At 46.3% G+C, this 26882-nt stretch overlaps 1 pseudogene; it reads left to right on the forward strand.

The window, feature by feature from the left end:
* Nucleotides 1–10932: 10932 nt before the first annotated feature.
* The window catches only part of LOC134409325 (spatacsin-like), a 43903-nt pseudogene continuing 27953 nt past the window's right edge, over nt 10933–26882 (forward strand).

Consider the following 26882-nt stretch of genomic DNA (forward strand, 5'->3'; position numbering starts at 1 on the left):
CTGGGATGCTTGCTGTTGTGCATCAGCTGCAGTGCTGCTGGTTGAGGCTGTTTCTGTGAATATCAGTTGAAAAAGATGAACTCAGTTTCTCTTTCCATCGTTGACATGTTCACACTGGTTCTTGTTATAAAATTGAGGAATATCAATAGTTACAATGTTAATATTCTACATTAGAATGCTTTTTAAAAACACAGGAATAAAAAGTAACAGCATTATTAAATGTGATTATCGCATTGGAAAACATATGATTACTCGTAGCCAATGCTACCCCGGGGAAAACAGGTTCAAACCCCAAAACATTGTCAGCCCATCTTTAACAGATCCAAACCTTGCTCCACAGTAATCGGCGCTTGCTCTTGATCTGTCACTGTGCAGCTCATATTTGGATCCGAATCCATGCTGACCTGTTCATCTGTGAGAAGTTTAAAAAAGCAATACTTAATACACACTTCTCCTGTAGGTAAGGGAGAAATATAATATTAACGGAAAAAATACTCACCATTGTAAAGGTCTTCAGTATTCACCGTTTCCAGAGGCACATTTTCTTCTTCCTGTGAGGACCCATAACTGATGTTCGATGAACTTCCGGATGAGCTGCTGCTGCTGCCTGATGACGGCATGGTCCTTCTAATTTCTAAACTTGATACTACACGCTTAGGTCTCATTGTAGCCTCACCCCTGAGAATGCTGTGTAGCTGTGAGAAGTAGGGACATGTGGTTGCATTGTTCCCTGACTTTGCATTGTGCCTGATGACTCTGCGGTACTCAAGTCTCATAGCTTTGCTTTTCCTCCTGCACTCTACAGCTGTTCGGTTGTGCCCCCTCTTTTGTAGTTCCTGTGCTATGACTTCAAATGAATCAATGTTCCGATGGGTTGCCCTCAGTTGCGCCTGAAGTTTTTCTTCCCCCCATACGACAAGCAAATCGAGAATTTCTGGGTGATGCCATGAGGTGCCTCGGCCCTTACTGCCACTTGCCATTCTCAGATCTAAGGATTATGAAGAATAAAAATATTTATAATATTATGAATTAAGAAAGATAACTCTTGCTTAAACTCGTTAACTCCTTGATTTGGTTTTAATGTTAGGTCAATGATCACTTAGCAGAATTGCTAACAGAATGTAGGTTTTTAATATGTGACCAAACATAAAGCAACTTTTAAAAGTATTGCACTTGGAATAACTCTCCTCATAAAACCATTACCTGAAATATGAAGAACTATACAAAAGTAGGTAAAGTTCCTGAACTGAAATATCAGTTCTAAGAGATACATGTAAACTTCAGCAGCAGAAAAGGAACACTGTTATTTTATGAAAAAGGCATGCAAAAGCTTGCAATAATCTATGTAGGGGCGGGGTGGGTTTGTGTGTGGAGGGGAGAAACTTAATATTAATTACATTTCAAGATCTAGACATTTAAACAGCATCATTTTCTTCTAAAGAAACTAGTAACATTACAAATGAGAAAGCCAAAAGAGTGAACGACTGAGGATAATGTATACCTGCACCCTCCCCCCTCCCTCGCTGGAAAAATGCGAAGAGGAAAAATGGAGGCTGCTTCTCGCGCCAGATTTGGGGCTTGCCTATACTAGCCAGCGCTCTGTAAAGGGGGAAAAGGGGGAATATAAATAAATTAAAAAAGAATTACAACTGGGAATGGCGACTGAGGGTAATGGATACCTGCCGCCTCCCCCTCCCTCGCGCGAAAGGTGAATAGGAAAAATGGCTGCTTTTCGCGCCAGAATTGACCCTTGCCCATAGAGTTCAAAGCACACTTGCGTGTGCTGTGCGCCTATACACGATACACAGAGTCCGCTGCGCTCTGTATGGAGAATATTAAACGTATATGCACTTATGCGCATAACTCAGAACCCTAGAAAAAAATTAAAACTGGGAATGGCGAAAGAGGGAAGGCTTAGGAGAATGGATACCTGCCCCCTCCCTCACGCGAAAGGTGCAGAGGAAAAATGGAGGCTGCTTTTCGCGCCGGATTTGGGGCTTTGCCTATACTAACCAGCGCTCTGTAAAGAGCCTTTTAAACGAATATGCATTGATGCACATAGATCAGAACAAATTAAAAAAAAATAGAAATGAGAAAGCCAAAAGCGGAAACGACTGAGGTAAATGGAACCGACCTCACCTGTCCTCGCACGCGGAAAAGTTGATGATTACAGATTAAAGATGGATGGTGTTGTTTGGACAGGAAATATTATCGGAAGAGGAGAGGAAGTCAAAAGGCAACAAAGTAAGTCTGGTGGGCAGAGCGGGGCGGGGCGGGGCGGGGCAGGGAGGAAAGAGCGACTAATTGATTCACACCTTGGAAGAAGGGTGACCTAAACTGACCTAAGACAGACTAAATAACAGTGCCCAAAAGCCGGGAAAAGGCGCTTTGAAAGTACGCCTGTGTGCACCGATGAGCTTCGGGGCGCACTCCAGACACAAGCAAGCGATTTCGGAACGACGTGTGGATCCGCCCCAGGATACTCCAGTTCCTGGAGGGGACCTCATGTGTTCCACGGGCACCACGCAGACGCCTGCTTCGGCTTTTGGGAGAAGCAGTCTGCTGTGGGGTGCCTGCAGAACACACGAGAACTCCTCCAGGAACTGGAGTGTCCTGGACCACGTCAGGGAGTGGGCGATCACGCTTGTGAGTGGGCGATTGCAGCGGCAGCAGGGAGGACGTGAGTGCCCACTGACCCTGGGCTCTGGTAGGCTCAGCCCTCCCAGGCAATGTATGCTGGGAGTTTTTCATTTATTTGTTTATTTACTTATTTATTTATTTCATTTATTACATTTCTATCCTGCCCCATAGCCGAAGCTCTCTGGGCGATATACAAAAGTCGTAGGCGGTTTCTTCTTTAAGGAGGCCTAGGACTATGCATTGAAATGGTGGTTCCGTGATAAAATAACAGATCCCTTACGAAATGACCATCGTAATTTGGATTTCAAATTCTGAGGCCCAAGGCTTGCACAGACCTAGTTGTAACTACAATAATGTCTCTTATTAAAATTTGGAGGTTTTGCCTCAAGACCGGCTCACATTTGCCAAGGCAGAAATTAAACTGAACCAAAGTACACTCCTCTCCCTTTAGTTTCTCCTATCAGCATGTAGATAGGAAATCAGGCCTGGAGCAAGCTCAGTTCCAACTACTCTAAGACAAACACTGTTGCTACGTTGCCCCTAGGTGCCAACACATAACATATATTACAGTTTCCTTTAAGGTCCAAAGACCAATCGAAGATAGAATTCAGGAACTGAGATGGCTCAGCTACTCCCTCCTTTCCCACCTCCTCCCTTGCTGTAAAGAAAACAGTGTGATTTTGGTTTGATTTCCCCATCCATTGGGGGGATAGTCTCTGGAGAAGGTGCCATTCCCAGGGTCCTATATCCCCTTCCGGAGAGCACCATTTCGTAAAGTCTCTTACAACGCCAGTGATTACAGACATGTTAGAGTAGTCCAGTCATGATGTTCACCATGCACGAAGCATTACGGTGAGGTCCAACTGAACCAGGGATGGGTGCACCATTCCATTCCAGGGAAAAGCACACCTGGCCACAACTATTACCTGAGCAGGTATGGTCCAGGAGTATCCCCAAGCTGCTGTCCTGATCTTTCAAGGGTGCACCATTCTATGCCGAGTGCACCATTCTATGGGTGCAGTACTCCATGCTGAGGAAAAGCACACCTGGCCAACCATCACCTGAGCAGGTATGGTCCAGGAGTATCCCCAAGCTGCTGTCCTGATCTTTCAAGGGTGCACCATTCTATGCTGAGTGCACCGTTCTATGGGTGCAGTACTCCATGCTGAGGAAAAGCACACCTGGCCAACCATCACCTGAGCAGGTATGGTCCAGGAGTATCCCCAAGCTGCTGTCCTGATCTTTCAAGGGTGCACCATTCTATGCTGAGGATTTCAGTCTTAATTTTTGCAATTTTAAAAAGGGGGGGGGAAACGGGGTGGGTGTCTGGGGTGGGGGAGCAAAGCGAGGTAGCAAGTGACCATCTCAACTCCCAGTGTAGGGAGGAGGAGACTTCAAATGCAGCACCAGGACCTCCAATGGCAGAGGAATTGAGAGGCAAATCACAGTTACTGAGAGGATTAAGTCCTCCTTTCCCATGTGGGGGCTCCCAATAAAAACTGGACCCCCCATTGTTAAAAAAGAAAAGAAAAAGGTGGGGAGATGCAGGATCCCCACCCCCACGGAGAACGCTTCCATACTATACATGTAGTGTATTTTTAAAAGGTAATACACAACAAATTAAAAGTCATAAAATGCTCTTTTTCAAACATGGAATACATTCTAGTCCTTTTTTCAAACTGCATCGATAGCTGTTAAGACCATAACATACAGTCAACTCAAAGAATCTAATTAGTTATACAGCAAAATCTAGCAACAAGATTAACAATACCCATTACATATACATATTTTGAGCGACCTGTTATAAGAAAACAGACGGGCAAGCTGCAATACTGCAAACACAATTCGCTTGATTAAAAAGCCTCAGCGTTTGTTGTGAGTCCTGCTATCAGAACGAAATTTTTTGGGGTGTGTGTGTGTGAACAAGCCCTGATGCATTAGGGAAGGTGCGGGTTGATTTTATAGTGTTCAGCTGAGTCGTGATGGTGTGATTTAACCCTGAATGGTGATCAAAGGGTCAACGGTAAGTTAACAGTGATTAATTGTGTGCAATTAATTCTAAAGTATCATTGAGCCCTCCTGGAGTGAGGGACTTCAGAGATAGAATCCAATAGAGTTCTCTCCTGCTAAGAGTGGCTTCACTTCCTCTAGTTTTTTCAATGGCCCACAACAGGATAGATTCTGGTGAATGTTACTAGCGTAGGGTGACCATATGAAAAGGAGGACAGGGCTCCTGTATCTTTAACAGTTGCATAGAAAAGGGAATTTCAGCAGGTATCATTTGTGTATATGGAGAACCTGGTGAAATTTCCTTTTCATCACAGCAATTAAAGGTGCAGGAGCTATGCTAGAGTGACCAGATTTAAAAGCAGGCAGGGCACCTGCAACTTTAACTGTTGTGATGAAGAAGAAATTTCACCAGGTTCCCCATATATACAAATGACACCTGCTGAAATTCCCTTTTCAATGCAACTGTTAAAAATACAGGAGCCCTGTCCTACTTTCCATATGGTCACCCTATACTAGCGGGGCTTCAATTTTGTTATGTCTCAAATTATAAAGATATTCCTCTATTCTAGTCTTCAATTGCCTTGTTGTTTTCCCTAGGTAGAGTTTTGAACAAGGGCAGGCAATGGCATAATCCACTCCTATGGACTGAGAGGTGAGGAAATCTTTTATCTCTATACAACAGGGACACTGATTCAGAAGCAGCCAAAGAACTTCGCTTGAAACTGACAAGACATTTTGGGTGAAACTGACCAGGGGCGGATTGAGAGACTAGCTCTGGTGCAGATAAAAGTGCTACGAGCCGGAATTCTTTGATTAGAGGCAGTTCAGGCGAACGCTCAAAAAGGAAAAAGGCTCCAGAAAATATTTAACATATAAGAATAAGGTTTCCAGTGTCAGCTCCTGAGGAAGGAGTATTATTAATCCGAAACATCGAACATTCTGGACACAGATGAGAATTTATAAAGATTTTAATCACTTTTATTGGCACCAGAGCTAGTCTCTCAATCCGCGCCTGAAACTGACCAGCCTTTGAAGAGACTGTTCTGGACCTACGGAGGAACGTGTTCCTTTGCAGTTAAACACACACACAGATCAAAAGAGTCTCTCCCCCCTCACCTTCCATTCTTCCCTGGAGGTCCAGTGTACTTAATTTGTATATATGTGGGTGAGGGTTGCTGCTGCAAATCCCATTGATTTCAATTGCTACACGCTGCCCCTTGAACTATGCTTAGGAAAAGGGCGCAGAAAAAGGGGAAATCTTTCCAGCCCCCTTCCCTCTGTTTCTCTCCCCTCCAAGCACAGACCAAGGGGCAGCAGTTCAAATTAGCAGTTGAAATCAATGGGATTTACTTTTGAGTAAAGGACAACCACCTGCCAGGGATGCTTTAGGGTGGATTCCTGCATTGAGCAGGGGGTTGGACTCGATGGCCTTGTAGGCCCCTTGCAACTCTGCTATTCTATGATTCTATATAATCCCCTACTGGGATTTCCAGTACTGGGTAAGTGTCCATTGGATAGGGTGACCCTATGAAAAGGAGGACAGGGCTCCTGTATCTTTAACAGTTGCCTAGAAAAGGGAATGTCAGCAGGTGTCATTCGTATATATGGAGAACCTCTTGATCACAACAGTTAAAGCTGCAGGAGCCCTGCCCTCTTTTAAATCTGCTCAGTCTAGTATAGCTCCTGCATGTTTAACTGTGGTGATGAAGAGGGAATTTCACCAGGTTCTCCATATATACAAATGACACCTGCTGACATTCCCTTTTCTAGGCAACTGTTAAAGATACAGGAGCCCTGTCCTCCTTTCCATACGGTCACACTAGGTGCGTGGAGCACCTGAGTCCTCCAACTGCTCCGCCCCATATCCCGGAAGTCTGTGCATTAGGAGCCCATGCAGTAGCGCCAGCCATTTTTGCGTGGACTAGCACGTAAATGTACGTTTTTACGGGGAAATCCTCCGTTCCTCTAGTGGCTCATGGCCTGTCATGCTCGCGGCCATTTTGAGTGTGTCTGCTGTGCCGGCTAATGCCATCCGCCATGTTGGTGACTCCTCTTTATAGTACAGCTCCAGCGGCCATTTTGAGTGTGTCGGCCATGGGAATGAGCGGGCCAAAGCAAGCGAACGGGACGCATCATCAACAAGCGACATCGATATCATGACACAACAAAGGGAAGAAGTGCCGGGCAATGAGGAAGTAAATGTGAGTTTAACACGCGCCTGTTCAATCAGACGTAACTGCATCAAAATCTTTGCCGACTATGCAAAATGGTGGCCTCTGCAGACGCTTAGGCAAAGCAGCCGTCTGGAGCAGTGAAATTGCCCGCAGTATAGAGCAGCCATGGCAATTTTGGCCACTCTATACTTGAGGCTCTATTATTTCAGCATGTTAACCACAGACATGTGTCAGATGACACTTTTAGCCATGGTTAGTGCTGCTAACCATGTTCCATAATGCCAAGTTAGAAGCATATGGGTTCATCGCCTGATTTTTGGGAGTTTTTAAAAAAGTTTGAGGTTTTTTTTAAAAAATGAAAATATGCTGTCATTTTAAAAGGTAAAGGCATGTAGCTTTGCACCATGGTAGGCCCTTAGTAGGGCTTTAGGCATGCCAAGTTAGAAGCATATGGCTTCATCCCCTGATTTTTTGGAGTTTTTTAAAAATCTCAAACCTCGTTGAGGACTAGAAGCTTGAGAAGGAAGTTTCCCAAAAAAGAAATGGAATTACAGATACAGACACAAAAATTAGCACCATGGTAGTGCTTCAGTAGGGGTTTAGGCATGCCAGGTTTGAAGCCTATGGGTTCAGCCTCTGATTTTTAGGAATTTTTTTTGAGTGAGAGTTTTGGTTTTTATAAAAAAATTAAATACTCTGTCATTTTTAAAGGTGAAGACATGTAACTTGGCAACATGCTAGATCTTTAGCAGGGCTTTAGGTATGCCAGGTTAGACGCATATGGGTTCATCCCCAGTTTTTTAGGAGTTTTTTTAAATTCTCCAACCTCGTTGAGGACTAGAGGCTTAAGAAGTTTCCCCCAAAAGGGAAGGAAATTACTGAAACAAACATAAAAATTAGCACCATGGTAGGTCCTATGTAGGGCGTTAGGCATGCCAAGTTTGAAGCATATGGAGTCATCCCCTGATTTTCAGGATTTTAAAAAAATTGAGGTTTTTTTTTAAAAAAAATGTTTAAATACGCTGTTATTTTTAGAGGTAAAGACATGTAACTTGGCAACATTGTAGGTCTTTAGTAGGGATTTAGGTATGCCAAGTTTGAAGCATATCGGTTTATCCCCAGATTTTTAGGAGTTCTTTAAAATTCTCAAACCTCGTTGAGGACTAGAAGCTTGAGAAGGAAGTTTCCTAAAAAAGAAATGAAATTACAGAAACAAACACAAAAATTAGCACCATGGTAGAGCTTCAGTAGGGGTTTAGGCATGCCAGGTTTGAAGCCTATTTGTTCATCCTCTGATTTTTAGGGATTTTTAAAAGTTTGAGTTTTTAAAATTATTTTTTTAAAAATACACTGCCATTTTTAAAGGTACAGACATGTAACTTGGCACTATGGTAGGTCCTAAGTAGAGATTTAGGTATGCTACGTTTGAAGCAGATGGGTTCATTGCTTGATTTTTAGGAGTTCTTTAAAATTCTCAACCCTCGTTGAGAACTAGAAGCTTGAAAATTTACCAAAAAAGAAATGAAATTACAGGTACAGGCATAATAATTAGCACCATTGTAGGTCCTAAGCAGGGCTGTAGGTATGCCATGTTTGAAGCATATGGGTTCATCCCCAGATTTTTAGGAGGTTTTTTTAAAATTCTCTTACCTCGTTGAGGACTAGAGGCTTGAGAAGTTTTCCCGAAAGGGAAGGAAATTACTTAAACAAACATAAAAATTAGCACCATGGTAGGTCCTAAGTAGGGATTTAGGTATACCAAATTTGAAGCACATGGGTTCATCCCCTGAATTGTTCAGGCTACACCAGTTGAGTCACATTCAGGCAGTTTGTGATGGCATCTAGAACTGCGGCTTTGCCTTGTGGGAAAGTCAGATGTCTCATCATTTTGCGACCAGCATGCAGCTACAACCCCCACAAAAGAGGGGCGGTGGGTGTGCAATTCCCCTGAGTTATGCCCATCATGGTACGACTGGAGGAGGGCTAACATAGGAATGTAGGCCTGATTCTGGGATGCCATCACTGGGCCTCGGGCCTCTCCTGAACTTGTGCAGGCTCCTACTGCATGTGCTATTAGTGGCAGCTGTACTGCCTGCTGGCCATTAATGACTCTGAATACTCTTTAGAACCCTGGACTGCATTGCAGGGTTGTTGTAAATCACCATTTCAGCCTCAGGCCAGATCTACACCGAGCAGGGAATGACACTTTGAAGGCGGTTTGAAAATGGTATATGGAGCATGTCCTGGGCCCCATCAGTTGTCAATACCATTTTAAATGGTTACAAAGCAGTAGTGTAAGGGAACAATTCTATGCTCCCTAGACAGTGTCTGGGGGGCCACAGGAGACTGAGGATTCCAGGATCATGGAAGGCAGCGCTCTGACCTCAGATCTGGAATCAATCCTCTGCCCCCCCTCCCTCCTCCTTGCAGCCAACACAGAAAGAACCATGACTGATGCCTCTCCGAGGTCAGGAACTCCCCCAGTGGGCGGGGCAGAGGGGAGGGGATTGGGGAGGTCAGGATGGAGGTTACCTGAGGCTTTTCCAGCCTCCTTCCCACCCCCTCCAAAGCGTCCCAGCTAGACGGGCAAACAAGCCGATCTCATGAAAGGGCAGAGAGGGAGGAGAGGGAGGCGGAAATTACTCCCGCCATGTCTCTGGCTCTCCATGGGATACTTGTGAGGTTCTACATTCAGAGGCTTCCGACCATCGAGGCTGGAACGGATAGGATGGTGTCTTAACATGACTTTGAACTGCTTAAAAAAAGGCATAGGATTGAATCCATTCAAACCGGGCAAAAAATTATTATTTTTATTATTATTATTATTCCACCTTTCTTCCTCTTGCAAAGAACCCAAGGCAGCTCACATAGTCCTCCTCCTCCTCTCCATTTTATCCTCACAACAACCCTGTGAGGTAGGTCAGGTTGAGAGTCAGGGACTGGCCCAAACTTAGCCTGTGAGTTTCATGCCTGAGTGGGAAAACCAGATCTCCTGAGTCCCAGCCCAACACTCTAGCCGCTACACCACACTGCCTCAATGCCTTCGGAAGTGGTTTAAGCTGGTTCAGAATGCCAATCAAGTAAATATAGGTCTGCGTAGGGACTCCTGCAGATATTAACACCATCACCTTAGCAGTGCTGAAGAAATGATCACCAATTACTGTCGCAAAGGGTTGCTGTGCTTGTGATGTTGGGGACTGCGTTGAATAATCAATGCAGCACCACTGCACAGGCACCACGGGGCAAAGAAGACATCTAGACAGCCCCCTAGTTTCCTTCTAGGGCACCTATTGATTTAGACTTTTCCCCCTCTCCCTTATATTCATCTATCATCTATCGCACCAAGGTCAATTCTTTTGGTTACATTTCCTTCAACGTAGAGTTCCCTGAAATTCTTATAGAAGTGTTGGAATGTGAATTACAGAAAAATTAGCCAATTATTTTGGCAACATCAGGGCTTCTAACAGAAGGATGAAAATTGCAGTATTAAGCCATTAGACCAAACATTCCAATTAATCATGTCAGATATATCGTATAATAGAGACGAGGAATAATCAAAACAATACATTTAGGCAGAAAACCCATTGATCTCTCACAACAAGTGCTTTAAACCTTCCTTTCTATTGCAACTCAAAGGATCCATGGCTAGGATTATGGCTCATGGGTCAGTGGGGGGTGAGGGTGGGGTGGGGTAGAAGGCCCCCTTCACCCCCCTGTGGTTGCCCATGGTGGTCACTGCCTATATCAAAATCCCATCCAGTCCAGAGCCGGATTCTCCACAATGCCGGAGTTCTAGCAGCCGTGGTGACGCAGGATTCCAACCCCGGGAGACCGTTGGTGTCTTGAGAGAGTGTGGAGGATTAGTGTGGGAGTGTGGCGGATTGGTGTGGGAGTGTGGCTGTTTATAGTGTTTCTAGTGCTACCAGCATTTATTGTTCATTTTTCTTTGTAATTTTAAAGTTAAAGTTTAATATTTTGATAGGTTATTAGTTGCGAACTTAATTGTTTAATAGTTTAGCCTTCCCTTCCCTCCCCTCCCTTCCCCCCATCCCAGAGAGCCGACCCCCTTCCCCCTCCCCACACCGTCTTCCACCCACCGCTGCTCACGATGAGCATCATCAACCCAACGTGGCGCAAGGTAAGAAGGGTTCCATCTTGGTGGTTTAAATTTTTTATTTTTTCCCATCAGCAGCTAAACAAACATCCCACATGGTACATACAAACAAGGGTATACATATAACCACTACAATTACACTCAAAACACTTAAGGGTGAGGTTAAAGTATATTTTTCTTTTGCCCTCTTCATGCCAAAAATGCTGATTAATTTCTTCATCACCCTTTATATATCCAATTCAATTTTTCTTATGATCTTATAATTTATTAAAATCTCCTACATTGGATTCACAGAGTTATGCTTCTTTCCTCCCTTTCCCCACATCGCTGTAAGTTTTTCCATCTCTGCAAGTTCCAACATCTTCAACATCAATGCATTCATTTTTGGTGTTATTTCATTTTTCCAGTTCTGTGCGAATAGCAATCTTGCTGCCGTCACCCAATACGAAAACAACATTCCCCCCTTCTCTTTTATTTGTTTGTCCATTACTGCAAGTAAGAAAGCTTCTGGTTTCATTTCTTTAATGTTTTTTGGATTAAGGAGGGATTTGAGTCCAAAAGGTCTTGGCTTTTTTACAAGTCCACCAAAGACGATAAAAGGTTCCTTCTTCTTTTTTACATTTCCAACATTTACTTGAAGCCCCTTTAAACATTTTAGCTAATTTTACAGGTGACATATACGATCTGTACATCATCTTATACAAATTCTCTTGAAGATTTGCACATTGTGTAAATTTTAAACCCTTTCCCCACATATTTTCCCATTCTTCCATTAAGATATTATGCCCAATATTTTGTGCCCGTTTTGTCATACAATCTTTTACTTGTTCATCTTCTGTCTCACATCTTAACAACAATTTAGGGTCCCATCTTGGGAAGTGTCAGCTGGTGACTCTGGAGAGAGAGGGCCAGCGGGGAATCGGGGGCTTTGCTTCTCCCACAGGCACTGGAGGAGATTTCATGGGTTAGGGGGTTCTGCCACAAGTGAAGTCAAAATTGGGGCAGCTTTGCAGGGGGGAAGGCAGGGCACGTCCTGGGGCAAGAGGGAAGAGCCCTATTTCGATGACACCTCTTTCATGCCAGAAGTTAATCGCATGCACCTGGCCGCAGCTCTTTTGCCATCGCTCATATAAAATCACCAAACTTATCTTCATTTTCTGCAGGAGAGAACGAAGAAATGTACTAAAAGTGTGCATAATTCTGGACTGCCTTTTTCAAACCACTTTTTCTTTTTGTGGGGATTTGCACCAAATCACACTTGCACAAATAGGCATCACTAATGCACTTTATTAGATCTATACTAACGGGCATTAGTGTAAATGGGATGGAATTCTTGGACTTCCTTAAAAAAAGTATTGATTTTTTCAATGAGTGGATGATGGAACGAAAGACACCTGACAACATGCAAAACACAGGCAGAAAGACTGAACGAAATGCGTACACCCTGGGCCCAGCAAGTGCAGCCTGAATTACAGGAGTCAGAAGCGCTGCCAAGCCCTCTGTGGTCCACTGGAAACAGGCCAGTCTCCCCCAGGTAGACCACGCTCTGCCTCCCCCCCCCTGTCTTTTCTCAATGCCACAAGTGGGCTGACTTGCGTGATCCACGCTCTTTTCTTTTTTAAAAATGGAATTCCACTTTCACAGAAGTGTGTTTTACACAGATAAAGCTGAAGGCATCTGCCTGATCTCTGAAGCGCTACCCTAATCTGTTAGGCGATGCTGAGTGTGTTGTCTCCCTTCTGCCCGCCCTGGATCTCCCCTAAAACGTCGACACGTTCTCAGTCATCCTGGATTGGATCCGCCAGTTGTTGACCTGTTGTCCATCTTTCTCTTGCAGGACCTGGGTGTGACCAGCTACCCAGCAAGGCGGCTGCTGTGGGATTTCATGGTGGCGCAAGAACATCAGTTGCGTGTAAGTCTCCCAAAGCGCTGAACTTTCCTGTAGAGGTGGGAGGAAAAGTCAGGTAGGAAGTCCCAATTCCCAGACCTAGGAAGATGCCCTTACCTTACATGCAACAGGCCATAAAAACAACTAGTCGGTAGGTACATATTCAAAATGAATCTCAGCGGCCCCCCTCAGGAATGGGACCTTCGATGCCTGGAGGAGCCAGGGGAGCAGCTCCAGCCCATTAACTGAACCCATGTCCATAGGTGAGATTCCCTTTTCAGTGCATTTACAAACTTATCCCACGACTGAAAATTCCAAATGTGGACAGGTATAATCTAATGTTTCTGTATCTTTAATAGGTGCATCCCATAGTTGTGGGATAAGTTTGTAAATGCGCCGAGAAGGGAATTTCACCAATGTATGGTAGCAAACATGTATTACCCCCAGCGCAACAGATGAAGGATAAATGAGGGATGAGGAGGAAAGCCTAACACAGAATTTAGGAAAGGCCTACGTTTCCCCACCCCCAACATCTGCAAAGAGCAACTGAGTATTCATTGACAAAAAACATCAGTTTCAAAGTTCAACAGCTTGGGAGACAGAGTGTGCGCCTCCTTAAGCACTACACACACACACACACAAAAGCACACACTTTTGAGAAAACACAGGCAAAAGCTGCAGCAGGAGAATTGTCGTTTTGTTTAGTTACAAAGTATCTTTGCGGGGGTTGATCCAGGCATGGTGAACACAGCTAGGGTCACCATATAGAAAGGAGGACAGGGCTCCTGCATCTTTAATAGTTGTATTGAAAAGGAAATTTCAGCACATGTCGTTTGTATGCGTGCAGCCACTGGTGGAATTCCCTCTTCATCACAACAGTTACAGCTGCAGGAGCGCTGTCCTCCTTTGTGTCTGGTCACTCTAGTATAGCGCCTGCAGCTTTAACTGTTGTGATGAAGAGGGAATTCCACCAGTGGCTGCATGCATACACAGGGCATGTGCTGAAATTCCCTTTTCTATGGAACTGTTAAAGGTACAGGAGCCCTGTCCTCCTTTCCATATGGTCACCCTAACACAGCATTCAGAGTGGGAATTTGACTTGCCTTCTTGTGCGATTGTGCTATCGGCGTTTTGTCCACTCACACCCCCTTTTTTGCTTGTCTTTGTGTTTCAGTGTTTGCAAATTGTAAGTGCTAATTGTTTTAGCATCTTAGTTCTCCAAAATCATGTTTCCAGTTTCCTTTTCTTTGCATTTGGACGTATACTTTGCCTAGCCATGGTGAAGAAGTACTATTTGGTTAACTTTAAGATGACACCTTGGTTTGTTGCTTTTTATTAAATTGTATAAAGAAACAGTTTTCTAAGTGTCCACCCTCCACCTCTGCTTCTCGGGTGTGAAAAACGTCCGTAAGAAACTGTTAAAGGTACAGGAGCCCTGTCCTCCTTTTATATAGTCACCCTAGCCATATGGAACGGAGGACAGCGCTCCTGTATCTTTAACAGTTGCATAGAAAAGGGAATTTCAGCAGGTGTCATTTGTTTATATGTAGAACCTGGTGAAATTCCCTCTTCATCACAACAGTTAAAGCTGCAGGAGCTATACTACAGTGACCACATTTTAAAGAGGGCAGGGCTCTGGTCATCCTTTACAAAAAGTCATGAAATTCAAAAAACAAAAACCAAGCCCCCACCCCAGCCCACCCCACTTACCTGCTCCGTCGTCGCTGGGCCCGGGCTTGGATCGAGCGCCCTGGTCCGCCCGGAAGCAAGTCCGCGCCTGCAGCCTTGCTTCTGGGTGGACTCGGGGGCTCGATTCAAGCACAGGCCAGGCCTTGACGGAGAAGGAAAGTGGTGGGGTGCGGGGGGGGGCTTGCCTGGAGCTGCCACACTTTGTGCAGTGGTGGCGGCAGGTCCAGGAAAGGGGCCAGGTGGGGAAGGGGGTTTTTTATCTGCTCCGTCGTCGCCTGGCCCAGGCTTGAATAGAGCCCCTGGGTCCACCCAGAAGCAAGGCTGCAGGTGTGGCCTTGCTTCCGGGTGCACCAGGGCGCTCGGTTCAAGCCCGGGCCCAGCGACAACAGAGCAGGTAAGTGGGGTGGGGTGGGGGGGGCTTGCCTGGAGCCGCCGCCCTACGTTCCCCATCCTGCTGTCCCAGCATTCCTGACCATAGGACATACTGACTTGCAATGATGGATCGTCGTAGTCCAACACCTTTGGAGGGCACCAGGTTGGGGAAGGGCTGCTCTAAACAAAAAAAGAAGTAGGTGGCTCTAAGTTATTCGTCATCAGTTTTCCACAACCCCACAGTCACAACCCCACTGACCTGTCACTTTTTGTTTGATTGGAGGTACCCCTCCTATTACTACTTGTGTGCTATCTATTGATGTGTTTGTATGTAAATGATTTTCTTTATATTACTCTGTGTATAATATTGTGTTTTAAGGGTTTTTGGTCTTTGTAAACCACCCACAGAGCCTAGGCTATTGGGGCAGTACAGAAATGGAATGAGAGAATGGGTGAATCAGTGAATATCAAGGGAGGGCCAAGTTAACCTCCTCACTCAGGGGAGAACCGAACTGGGCGACCACAGGCCAGGCTAAGCTAGCTGACTTGGTTAGGCTCTCGCAGCATGACCTACATCACACAGTTGTAAGATATTCACACTTTTAAGGATGAATTGCGGCGGGGAACAGAACCATGGAAGCCCTATTGATCCTCTTCAAGAAAATGTGGGATATCGGTAAATAAATGTCTGCGGTTTTGTCATTCTTTCTGAAGCAGTATGCAGGTTAAATTCATGGTGGATTTCTTTGCCAGGTACTCTTCTCCCTTTCCCTCAGACACTGACATGGTTTGTGTGTTTTTCCTTCACAGAATCCCCATCAGAATCGCCTCACCACAGCAGCAGGCAAGGTTAGTGCCTCTTCCGTCTTCCCTGTTTTGCTGCCAAAGGCTGTTAATGGGAGGACGGCATGGGTTGCGGTTTAAACTTCCTTGGGGACCAGTAAGAATGGAAAGAGAGAACTCCAGGGCTCTTCTTCCAAAGCCTTTTGTGTGGGTGATCAGGTTTCTTTGTGGGATTGAGAGCATTGCAACATGAGGCTTTTCTTGTGCGCTCTCGATTGGTTACTCAGTTGGTGGTCAAGCCCTTTGGGGACTGGACATGTTGGTGGTCACACCCTCTTGGGCCGGCCATTTGTCCTCCTCTTTGGTTTCCAAAATATGGCCCCCCTATTATTAAGTGACCCCAAAGTTCAACTCCTCACTCAGGGGAGAATGTAACTGGGGGATCATGGGCGAGACGAAACTACTTCACAGGTTTAGGCTCAATGAGCAGACCCTACCCCACAGTTGTAACTTACTCACACATTTTAAAGGTAAAATGGGCTGAGGAGAGGAAAGAAAACTGTGGAAGCTCTATTAAACTCCTTCAAGACAACTTTGCCTATAATAAATAAATACCACCTGACACATTTGTCACAGTTATCATCAGACCTTGCCATTGTTTGTTTATTTTTGCTTCACAGAACGCATGCCTGGCCAAAGGCCAGCCAACCCCTGTGGTAGTCAAAGTAAGTGTGGCGTCTCCCTGTTCCATGTCTTGCTGCCCTGTGGGGATAGTGGGAAGACAGCCTGATGCACCCAGTTTATACATTTATATAGTTACGGCTTTACAAATTCTAAATTTAGCAGAAGGGTATGGTTCAATAAGCTCTGTCTCCTCCTCCCCATTGATATCAGGTTTCACTGGAACCATAAACGTTGCCTCCTTCCTCTTTCTCATTTGGGGGCTCCGTTCCACTGCTGATCTCTTTGGAAGATCTGGGTCAGTCACTACCTCTCAGCCTAACCTTCCTCACAGGATTGATGTGGGGGTAATGGGGAGGAAAGGCAGAATATCAATGTCATTATATATGTGTGTGTATATATATGTCTGTGTGTGTGTATACACCAGAAAAGCAGAACGACATCAAGAATGTGTGGTAGGTGCAACTTGCGCTCAATCTCAGTAAGTTCACCCTGAGGTTTGGCAGCGCTGGTGGCCCTCAGGGCTGTTGTTCCCTAACCTTGACGTACAAACAAAGGGTGGGTTGAGAAGAAGACACTACCGGAAGAAATTCGAGCAAAGCAGAGCCTCCCACTGACTGAACCTTTTTGTCGCCTGCTCAGGAACCCATGATACCATCCAAAGAACTGTCCCACCAAATAGCTGCAGCCCTGGAAGCCTTAGAAGTAAGTCTTCTTCAGGTCTAACGTTCCTGATGGAGGGTGGAGCGAGGAGCCAGGGAAGGAACAAGGAACGAGGCCGTGAATGTGGCCTCTGTTGTGCCAAGAGCATCCAAGAGATGCTTCCTTTTCCTCGGGGGCATTTCCCAACATGTGCACCTGAATGCAAAGTGAATTCAGCGTAGATTTCATAAAAGTTTGATCTTCTGCCTCCCCTTCAGACACCCTTTTATGGCTCTTTTTGTTTCACAGAAACATGTGGTTTCAAGGTGGCAAAGTCTGCTCGCGGCTGTGGGAAAAGAGGTCAGTGGCCGTTCTGTGTTGTCTGTTTTGCTGCCCGGTGGTGTTATTGGGAGGAGATGGTGAGCTGGGATTTAGATGTCCCTGGGCCCCTGAAAGGATATTGTTGGAAATTCGCAGCATGTTACGCCTTGCGCTCTTCTTTCATTTTTGTGGCGTATTGGTGAGATTAATACGGTAAGTGGCTGGATGAGGGTGAACAAGCTGAGCTTGAACCCAGGGGAGATGGAGGTGCTGTTGACTGTTGTCTCATCCTTCCCATTGATCTGTTGACTGAGTGATCTGTTGACTGAATTTTTCCAGGAAACATCTGTACCGAGCAGTGCCTGGGAAGAGGCAGTCGCAGAGGCGTTGAAAGCCCTGGACGTAAGTCTCCTACAGATCTGACATTGCTGGTGGATGGCGGAGGGAGGGAGTCAGCGAAGGAGCAAGACCATGGTTGGGGACATTCTAGTGTAGGTTGTTACGGGTGCCTGACTGGGTCCAGGAGTCCAGAGGACTCTCCACTGCCTCTCCACCCACTGGGCCCAGCGTCTTTGGGGGCAACCAGGTCACTAAGAAGCTCACGCAGTGGCATGAGCAGGGGCGGGATTGGTGGTGGCGTGGCAGCTGACTAAGGCAGAGGCGGGCAAGTCTCTCCAGTCATATTCTAGCGCCAGCAGCATCCAAGAGATCCTCCCCCCCCCCCACGAGGGACTTTTCCTGAAGATCTACATCAAAATGGGTGGTGAATTCACGGTGGATGTCCTAAATCCCTTTGGATTTAATTATTTCTCTTTTTTGCTTCACAGACTCGCTGGGCTTCCTTAGGAGAGGCTTGGGCCACGGAGGTGACTAGGGAGGTCAGTGGCTCTTCTCTTCTGTCTGTTTTGCTAAAGACAGGAGACAATATATTAATTTCTTATTCATTATGCAGAGTTTTATACTGCTTTCTAATAAAACGATCAAAGTACTTAACATAATAATAGATTTAGAGTAAACTATAATAAAATATTTATTTATTTATTGCATTTTATACTGCCCAATATTTGAAGCTCTCTGGATGGTTTAGAAAAATTAAAACCAAAAAAAGCATTCAAAATATAAAACAAACAATATAAAAGCATAGTATAAAATATAAAAACACAACCAGAGAAAACTGAGCAGCAATGCAGAAATTAATACAGATCTAAAATATAAATTCATAACAGGAAAGTTAAAATTAAGTTAATAGGCTGTTAAAATGCTGAGAGAATAAAAAGGTCTTCACCTGGTGTCTAAAAGAGTACAGTGTAGGTGCCAGGCGAACCTCTTTAGGGAGCTCATTCCTCAGCCGGGGTGCCACAGCACAGAAGGCCCTGCTCCTCCTGGTAGCCACCTGCCTCACTTCCTTTGGCAGGGGCTCACGGAGAAGGACCCCTGAGGACGATCTTAGTATTGTGGCAGGTACATCTGGGAGGAGGCGTTCCTTCAGACAGCTTGGACCCAAGCTGTTAAGGGCTATGAACGTTAATACCAGCACTTTGAACTGGGCCTGGACCTAGCAGCTGGAAAAGGACTGGCGTGATGTGGTCTCGTTGGCCAGTCCCTGTTAGCAAAGCTGCTGCCCCGTTTTAAACCAGCTGAAGTTTCTGGACACTTTTCAAAGGCAGCCCCATATATAACACAGATCAGAGGTTATCAGAGCATGGATAACTGTAGCAAGACTATCTCTGTCGAGATGAGGACGCAGTTGGTATATCAGCCTAAGCTGATAAAAGATGCTCCTTGCCACTGAGTTCACCTGTGCCTCAAGTGATAGTTTTGGATCCAAGAGCACCCCCAAACTACGAACCCAATCCATTAGGGGGGAGTGCAACCCCCTCCAGAACAGAGTGAACACCACCTAGCCGAACAGGTGAACCACCTGCTAACAGTACCTCTGTCTTGTCTGGATTGAGTCTCAGTTTCTTGGCCCTCCTCCAGTCCATTACCGTTCTCAGGCACTGATTCAGAACAGCCACTTCCACCACCTTCTGGAATTGGCCCTCCAAGTAGGAGCAGAGCCACTGCAACACAGTGCCTCCAACTCCCAGCCCAGGCAACCTATCCAGAAGGATACCAAGGTCGATGGTATCAAAGGCCCCTGAAAGGTCCAAGAGAATCAACAGGGTCGCACTCCCCCTGTCCCTCTCCCGGCAAAGGTCATCCCACAGGGCGACCAAGGCAGTTTCCGTTCCAAAATCATAACTGAACAATCAACCTCTAACTGCCTGTGGTTATTTATTTATTTATTTATTTATTTATTTATTTATTTAAAACAATTCTATCCCGCCCTATATCATTAATATCTCAGAGCAGCGTACAGCTAAAAACATACAGTATAAAAACAATAAATATGCACAGTTAAAAACAAATTAAACCATGGTTTAGACTTTGACTGCATTCTGACGTCACAATAACCCACCATGGGTTATTTAAGAGAGTGGATTGATTAACCCTTCGTGGGTTATCGTGTCATCTGTCAGGAGCTTTTTTAGCCCACGATGGCTTATTTGGCCCAAATAATACAACATCAGTTATCGTGTCATGGGGTGGTCACAGTGGGCTACCTTGGGTCGCACTCCGGGTTGTCTGGGAAGAGCGGCCAAAACCGCTCCCACCACTCTCCTCCAGCCGGCAGATCTCTGTTTCCAGGACCCTGTCCCCTCCCCCGACGTTGGCCCTGTGCAACCCCCCCAGGTGTCAAACACCATCTTGGTGGGGAGGCAGCAGCTGCCTGGGGCTGCGATTCACCCGGTGTGCATCCCTGCCAGTGGATGCTGCGCCTGAAGTTTTGTCCCGCTCCTGCAAGCGTCCCTGGAGTTATAGCCGCCCCCCTTTTTGTGATTTCACTTGCGTGGCTTTGTCAGCATGCAGGATGTTCAATGGGCCTGCTGGGCATCTCTCCTCAGGGAGACGGACTAGGAAGCTGGATTCCCATCCTGCAACCTTCCAAGGGTTTCTTTCAGTGCTCCTCTTCACAATCTTCCTCCGCCCTTCTCTGCCCGCTCCTCCACGTTCTCCGCTATTTTTGAGGCCAAGGCTGCCCCTCCTGCTCATTTCATGCTCTCCACCTTTCCCAGTCCAGCCCTGCTTGATTTCAACCAGCTAGCCTGGGCAGGGAGCCAGGCAGCCTCTCTCCCCCTCTCTCAGGCTCCTCACAGCAAGCACAGATAAGACGTATCGAACCCAGCAAGGTGACAGAGTTGGCCCTCTCCTGAACATCAGGGAAGCATCATGTGATGCAGCCTTCGCCAGGCGGCTGGGGCATGGATTCGGACATCACCAGAACCCAACATGGGTTATTTAAGAGAGGGGGTTAAATAATAATGATAATAATATTAATAATAATTTAATAATATATTTATTTCTTACTAGGGATGTGCTCCGCTCCGATTAGGAGCGTAGAAGCAGTAGCGGATTGGCCTGCTCCGCCTTACCCAGAGGCGGAGTAGGAGCGGACCGCGGACCCCCTAGAAGCAAGGCGAAGAGAAGCGACCATTTTTCGGAGCTCCGAGTTCAGGCGGAGCGCTCCGGTCGCCATCTTGAAAACATTTCGCCATAGGATTGCATTGCGGCAAATAATCGCGCATAACTACGTTGTTTTTGAAGCTATCATTCTGGAAATTCTTGTGCACAGAGAGTCGTGGATGGGGGTCATTTTGAGACCACTCTCAACTTTCTGCGTTGTCTGGGTCGCGGGCTATATTTTTGTGAAAATCGGGTCAACCGCGCGGCTCAAACTGCGTTTTCGGCTTTTCGCCCATAGGATTGCATTGAGGGAAAGAATCGGGGATAACTGGGGGGGGGTTTAAGCTATCGTTCTGGAAATTCTTGTGCACAGAGAGTCGTGGATGGGGGTCATTTTGAGACCACTCTCAACTTTCTGCATCGTACGGGTCGCGGGCTATATTTTTGTGAAAATCGGGTCAACCGCGCGGCTCAAACTGCGTTTTCGGCTTTTCGCCCATAGGATTGCATTGAGGGAAAGAATCGGGGATAACTGGGGGGCGGTTTAAGCTATTGTTCTGAAAATTCTTGTGCACAGAGAGTCGTGGATGGGGGTCATTTTGAGACCACTCTCAACTTTCTGCATCGTACGGGTCGCGGGCTAGACGTTTTTAAAAAATCGGCGGGAAAAATACCTTTTTCAAAGGGCTGAGGGGCAGAGTCAGCTCCCGGTCATGATGATCCCAAAGTTGGAGGAGGGCATAGGCAAAACAGGTAACTTGGGATTCTGGGAAACTTCTCTTTCTTCATCTGAACGGGCTTTTCCCCGTGTTTTTTAACACTGTAGCCCCACCAAATGCACAAACACAACCTGAAATCATATACTAAGCCAAGAATAAGAGATAGAAACACAGCACTGCTCCCCACCCTAACCTTGGGGAACAACTGAATCGATGTGGTGCAAGGGGATGAGCTCCCCTAGGGCATCTCATCGTGGACGTGCCCCCACTCTCTCCTGCACTGGAAGGCCATTAGAGCCTTCCAAAGAGAGTAAAACGGTGGAGCAATGCCTATCATGAGTTGAAGTGAATGGTCACTTTTCAGTGGTGGAGCAATGCCTGTTCTGAGTCGAAGTGAGCGTTTTACTTCTTCTCAGAGCTGTGGCTGTCAGTGTCTTGAACTGGCAGCTACTTCCCCCTCCCCCGGGCACGTCCCCCTATTGCTGGTAAAAGACAGATATAGCCTTTTAAAAAAAGTTCTTCTTGTTGTTTATTGAGCAACACTGCTGCTTTTAATTCCACCCCTCCTTTGTTTATTGATTGATTTATTCCATTTTATATGCATTACTGGCTTATCCTTGGCTCACTTCCTTATGCCCCCAGAAATGCCAGCTGCATGCCTGCCTGCCTTCCCTCCCTCCTCCCCTGCCCACCTCGCAGGGATGGTGTGTGTGGGGTGCCCGATTTTCAAAAATTCGCCAAAAATCAGGGGATGATGGGATTGCTTTGAAACTTGGCATGCGTGTGTATATCCCCATGAGGTGTCATGGTGCCAAACATGAGGTTTCTAACTTGAACAGAAAAAAAGTTGTATAATTTTTTAGCTTTCAATGCAAGCCTATGGGGGGGGGGAAACGGAGCTCCGGATCTGGATCCGGAGCTCCGAGCGGAGCGGAGCGGAAGTGGGCGGAGCGGGGGCGGGGCGGAGCGGCCCGATCCGGAAAATGGCGGATCTGCAAGTGAAGCGGAGCGGGGGGTCTGTGCACACCCCTATTTCTTACCCACCCCTCCATTTTGATCGAGGCAGGGAACAACAATAAACGATAAAATACATAATACTCCATTAAAACATAATTTACATTCTTAAAAACATCCTAAAAAACATCGTGCAAACGTTTTAGAAATATCTTAAAATTCCATTCGATAATAATAATAATTCACTGAATTGTTCCAGGAAACATCTGTACCGTGGAATGCCTGGGCCCAGGCAGTGAATGCAGCCCTCCTAACTTTGGAAGTAAGTCTTCTCCAGAGCGAACATGGCTGGTGGATGGTGGAGGGCGGGAGTCAGCGAAGGAGCAAGGCCATGAATGGGGCATGGTAGCATAGGATGTTCTACTTCTGGGGGTGCAACCAGGATCACTGTCTGACAATGTGGGATGAGGGGAATATGTACTCCGGCGTAAGCTGCCTGATATCTGGGTGTTTCCTCCCCTCTCCCTGGTCAAAATGGTTCAGAAAGAAGCTGAGGTAATCCTGGGGTAAATAATAGATTCATAAAAATAGCTTGATGAATGTGTTGGCCAATCAGAATTCCCTGACTTTCCCAAGGGCAGCCCCTCAGGGCAGCCCTCAAGCCAAAGGAACGTAAACGTAGGGGAGCTTGAGTGGTGAAAGGGGGAAGTTATCAATTACGCTATAGCCCAAAATAGAGTTTATGTACTGGTATTTTCACAGGAGTCAGAAACATCATCCGCAACTTCACCTTCTCCTCCACCTCCTGCAACAGCATCTGCTACACCTCCTACAACAACAACAGGGCAACCATCTTCACAGGTAAGATCACCTTCTCCGCCCTCTCCTTTTCCTCCTCCATCATCCACAGCATCTTGAAATGAGAGGCAACAGTGGTTCTGCAGTCAACCCATTGACTCCATTTTGACTGGGAAGCAGGGCCATTCCACCAGCCCTGCTGAAAGACCGGTCCTTCCCTGCACAGTAGAAAGGGAGGTAAAAAGATGGGAAATAGCATGTAGGGATAGTCCAAGGGAATGCAGACCACCCGCCTGATGGCATTCTTTCCTTCTATTTAGGCCGAAGGGAACCTCCCCCCAAGCAGAAAGCGGGCATGGAGGAAGAGGAATGCAGCTCCATTGGAGCCGTCAGAGGAAGAGGTAAGGCAATCCATTACACTGCACTCTCTGCTCACAGAGCTATTTGGCTCTTTAAAAACTCACCACATGAGTTGGTGGAAGCCCCTGAGGATGACCCTGGGACCCCAGTAGAACTGGCTGTCATTTCAGGGGATGGGGGAGGGAAACTCACAGTGTGGTGTCCTTCTGCGAGAGCTTGTGTTGGTCACTGCCTGTAGAGCCACTGCGACAAAGTGCGTCAAGGGGTTTTGAAGGGACAAGATGCAATGCTGCTGCCCTTTTCAGCAGCCACCCAGCTTCTCCCACAAAATTGAAAAACACATGGAGGCTGAAATTGTGTTGTCCCTTGGGAAGGGGGATTGTTGGCCCCTCAGCCTCCTCTCCCACGGGGGTCCCTAAGAGTCAGAAAACCACGGAGGCCCTCATCAGCCATTACAAACGTCTCTCTCTCTCTCTCACTCACTTTCAGATTAGGAAGCCAAAAAATGAAGGGCCCGAAAGGAAAAGGTTTGGAATTTTCTTTTGCTTTGATGTTTCAGAAATGCTGGTGGGAAATGTGACATTGGGGATGGGGTTTTGTGGTGTGGCACCATGCCCTGGTCATGCATAGAGATGAGTAGGAACTAGGGCTGTGCTCCACTCCGATTCGGATCGTGAATCCGGGGCATAGCGACCCGATCCGTCTTCACCAAAGGCGGATTCGAATCGGGTCAGGGGGAGCTGTGGATGGAGGTGAAACGGTTCACCTCCATCGGGAGCTCCAAACGCAGGTAAGTAAGGGGGAGGGGGGCTCACCTGGCGGCGGCACCGCTGCCACACCCCATAGAAACCACTTGGACTCATTCCTCTAATGTCTCTGTTTTTGCAGGATGAGAATGGAAAGATACTGGTTCTGGTAGTGCTCCTGCCCCCTTTTCCTTCCTTCCTCCCTTTTCCCCTCTCTCTCTCTCTCTCTCTCTCTCTCTCATTTTTCTTTCCTTCTTTTTCATCTCTCTCTTTCTCATTCCCTTTTTCCTTTTTTTTCCTTTTTTAATGAAAAACATTTACAACCTATACAGCATGCATCGCCTGGGAGGGCTGAACCTACCAGAGTCCGGGGTCAGTGGGCACTCGTGTCCTCCCTGCTGCCGCTGCGATCACCCACGCGCAAGCGTAATCGTCCACTCCCTGATGTGGTCCAGGATACTCTGGTCCCTGGAGGGGTCCTCATGTGTTCCACGGGCACCACGCAGATGCCTGCTTCGGCTTTTGGGAGATGCAGTCGGCTGTGGGGCGCCTGCAGAACACACGAGAACTCCTCCAGGAACTGGAGTGTTCTGGACCACGTCAGGGAGTGGGCGATCACGCTTGTGAGTGGGCGGTTGCAGTGGCAGCAGGGAGGACGTGAGTGCCCACTGATCCTGGGCTCTGATAGGCTCAGCTCTCCCAGGCAATGCATGCTGGGAGTTTTATTTATTTATTTTATTTATTTATTTCATTTATTACATTTATATCCTGCCCCATAGCCGAAGCTCTCTGGGCGATATATTATTATTATTATTTATTTATTTATTTATTTATTTATTTATATAGCACCATCAATGTACATGGTGCTGTACAGAGTACAAAATATCTGTACAGATATACAAAAGTCGTAGGCTGTTTCTTCTTTACAGCCTAGAGCTGTGCATTAAAAAGGTGGTTTTCCATCATAAAATGGCAGATCCCTTACGAAATGACCATCGTAATTTGGATTTCAAATTCTGAGGCCCGAGGCTTGCACAGACCTAGTTGTAACTAGGACAGTGTCTCTTTTAAAATTCGGAGGTTTTGCCTCACATTTGTCAAGGCAGAAATTAAACTGAACCAAAGTGCACTCCTCTCCCTTTAGTTTCTACTATCAGCATATAGACAAACAGAAAATGAAGATACAGAAAATCAATTGATATCTTGAGTATACTGAACTAGTTTCCAGATACATTGGTCTTAACCCACAAGGTCCTTTGTATTGACAAGTTCAGCCTCTCCCTGGCCTTGGGATGTCACCTTCAATGGCGCAGGGTAACTGCCCGTTCTCCCGGCTCACCCAATGGGTGTCACTGGATGTTCTAGCTCTGAAGTTACTTCATCAGGAGAGACGCCGAAAGCAGTGGCATGATCTGAAGCAGGGATTGTGGTCCTTTCAGTCTCTCCGGAATAACTGGCATTATTCATGTTTGCCCAGTTAAGGTTCAGCAGCCTTATCCAGTCCTGGCCCATTAGACTAGGTCCTTTCCCTTTCCCTGCAACTAAGGGCAATTGTAAGGTCTCATTCGCATATATCACCTCTATTTATTGATTTATTTATTACATTTGTATACTGCCCCACACCCGAAGCTGTCTGGGCGGTTCACAAAAGTTATAAACAGTAAACACTTAAAAAGGATACAAAATTTGAAAATCTTCAGAAACATAAAAACAGCAGTATAAAAACAACAGTATCTATTCAACATGGATACTGCCTCTCACTGGGGCATATTCACCAGTACATGTGTGTATCAACATTTTCTCTAGCCATGTCATACGTGGTGTACACCACATCTGTGCTCTCAGCATTCTCTCCTGCACCTGTAATGTGGTGTATCTGCTTGCTGTTGTGAGCTTCCTGGTCCTTTTTCTGTGTCCTTCTTGTACGAAACATTTTAGCGAAATGGCCTCGATTTAGGCACAACCAGCACTCACTATTCCTGTGGGGGCATGGGTGACCATCAGGTTTCCCTCCACATCGAAAACAGGGACTTCGGCTACCTTTGTGGATTCTGTCTTCCCCGGAGAGCCCTTTTCAGCCAACTTAGGCACAGTAGCAGAGACTATCTGAGCATCTCTGGGGTTGTAGAGACCCTCTGCAAATCGAAAGCCTTCTGAGTTGCCACCTCCACCTTGCACAATCTCCAGGGCTTTCTTGAAGTCTAAATTGGATTCTGCCAATAAAGGCCTCTGCATCCTGTCCTCATTGATGCCACAGACAGGGCATTCAAGGTATCTCCAAACTCATAATGCTCTGACAGGCGACACAGGTCTGCCACATAGTCTGCCACAGACATCCCAGGGGAGCGTGAGGGACTGTTAAACTGAAATCGCTGCACAATCTCTCTTTTTGTAATCATTTTTTATTATTATTTCATAAACACATGTAGCCTAAAAGTATTACATAAAGATATAAAAAAGGGAAAAGAAAAGGGGGAGAGAGAA

The sequence above is a fragment of the Elgaria multicarinata genome, chromosome 15, assembly GCF_023053635.1.
Source record: "Elgaria multicarinata webbii isolate HBS135686 ecotype San Diego chromosome 15, rElgMul1.1.pri, whole genome shotgun sequence".
In the NCBI taxonomy this organism is placed as follows: Eukaryota; Metazoa; Chordata; class Lepidosauria; order Squamata; family Anguidae; genus Elgaria; species Elgaria multicarinata.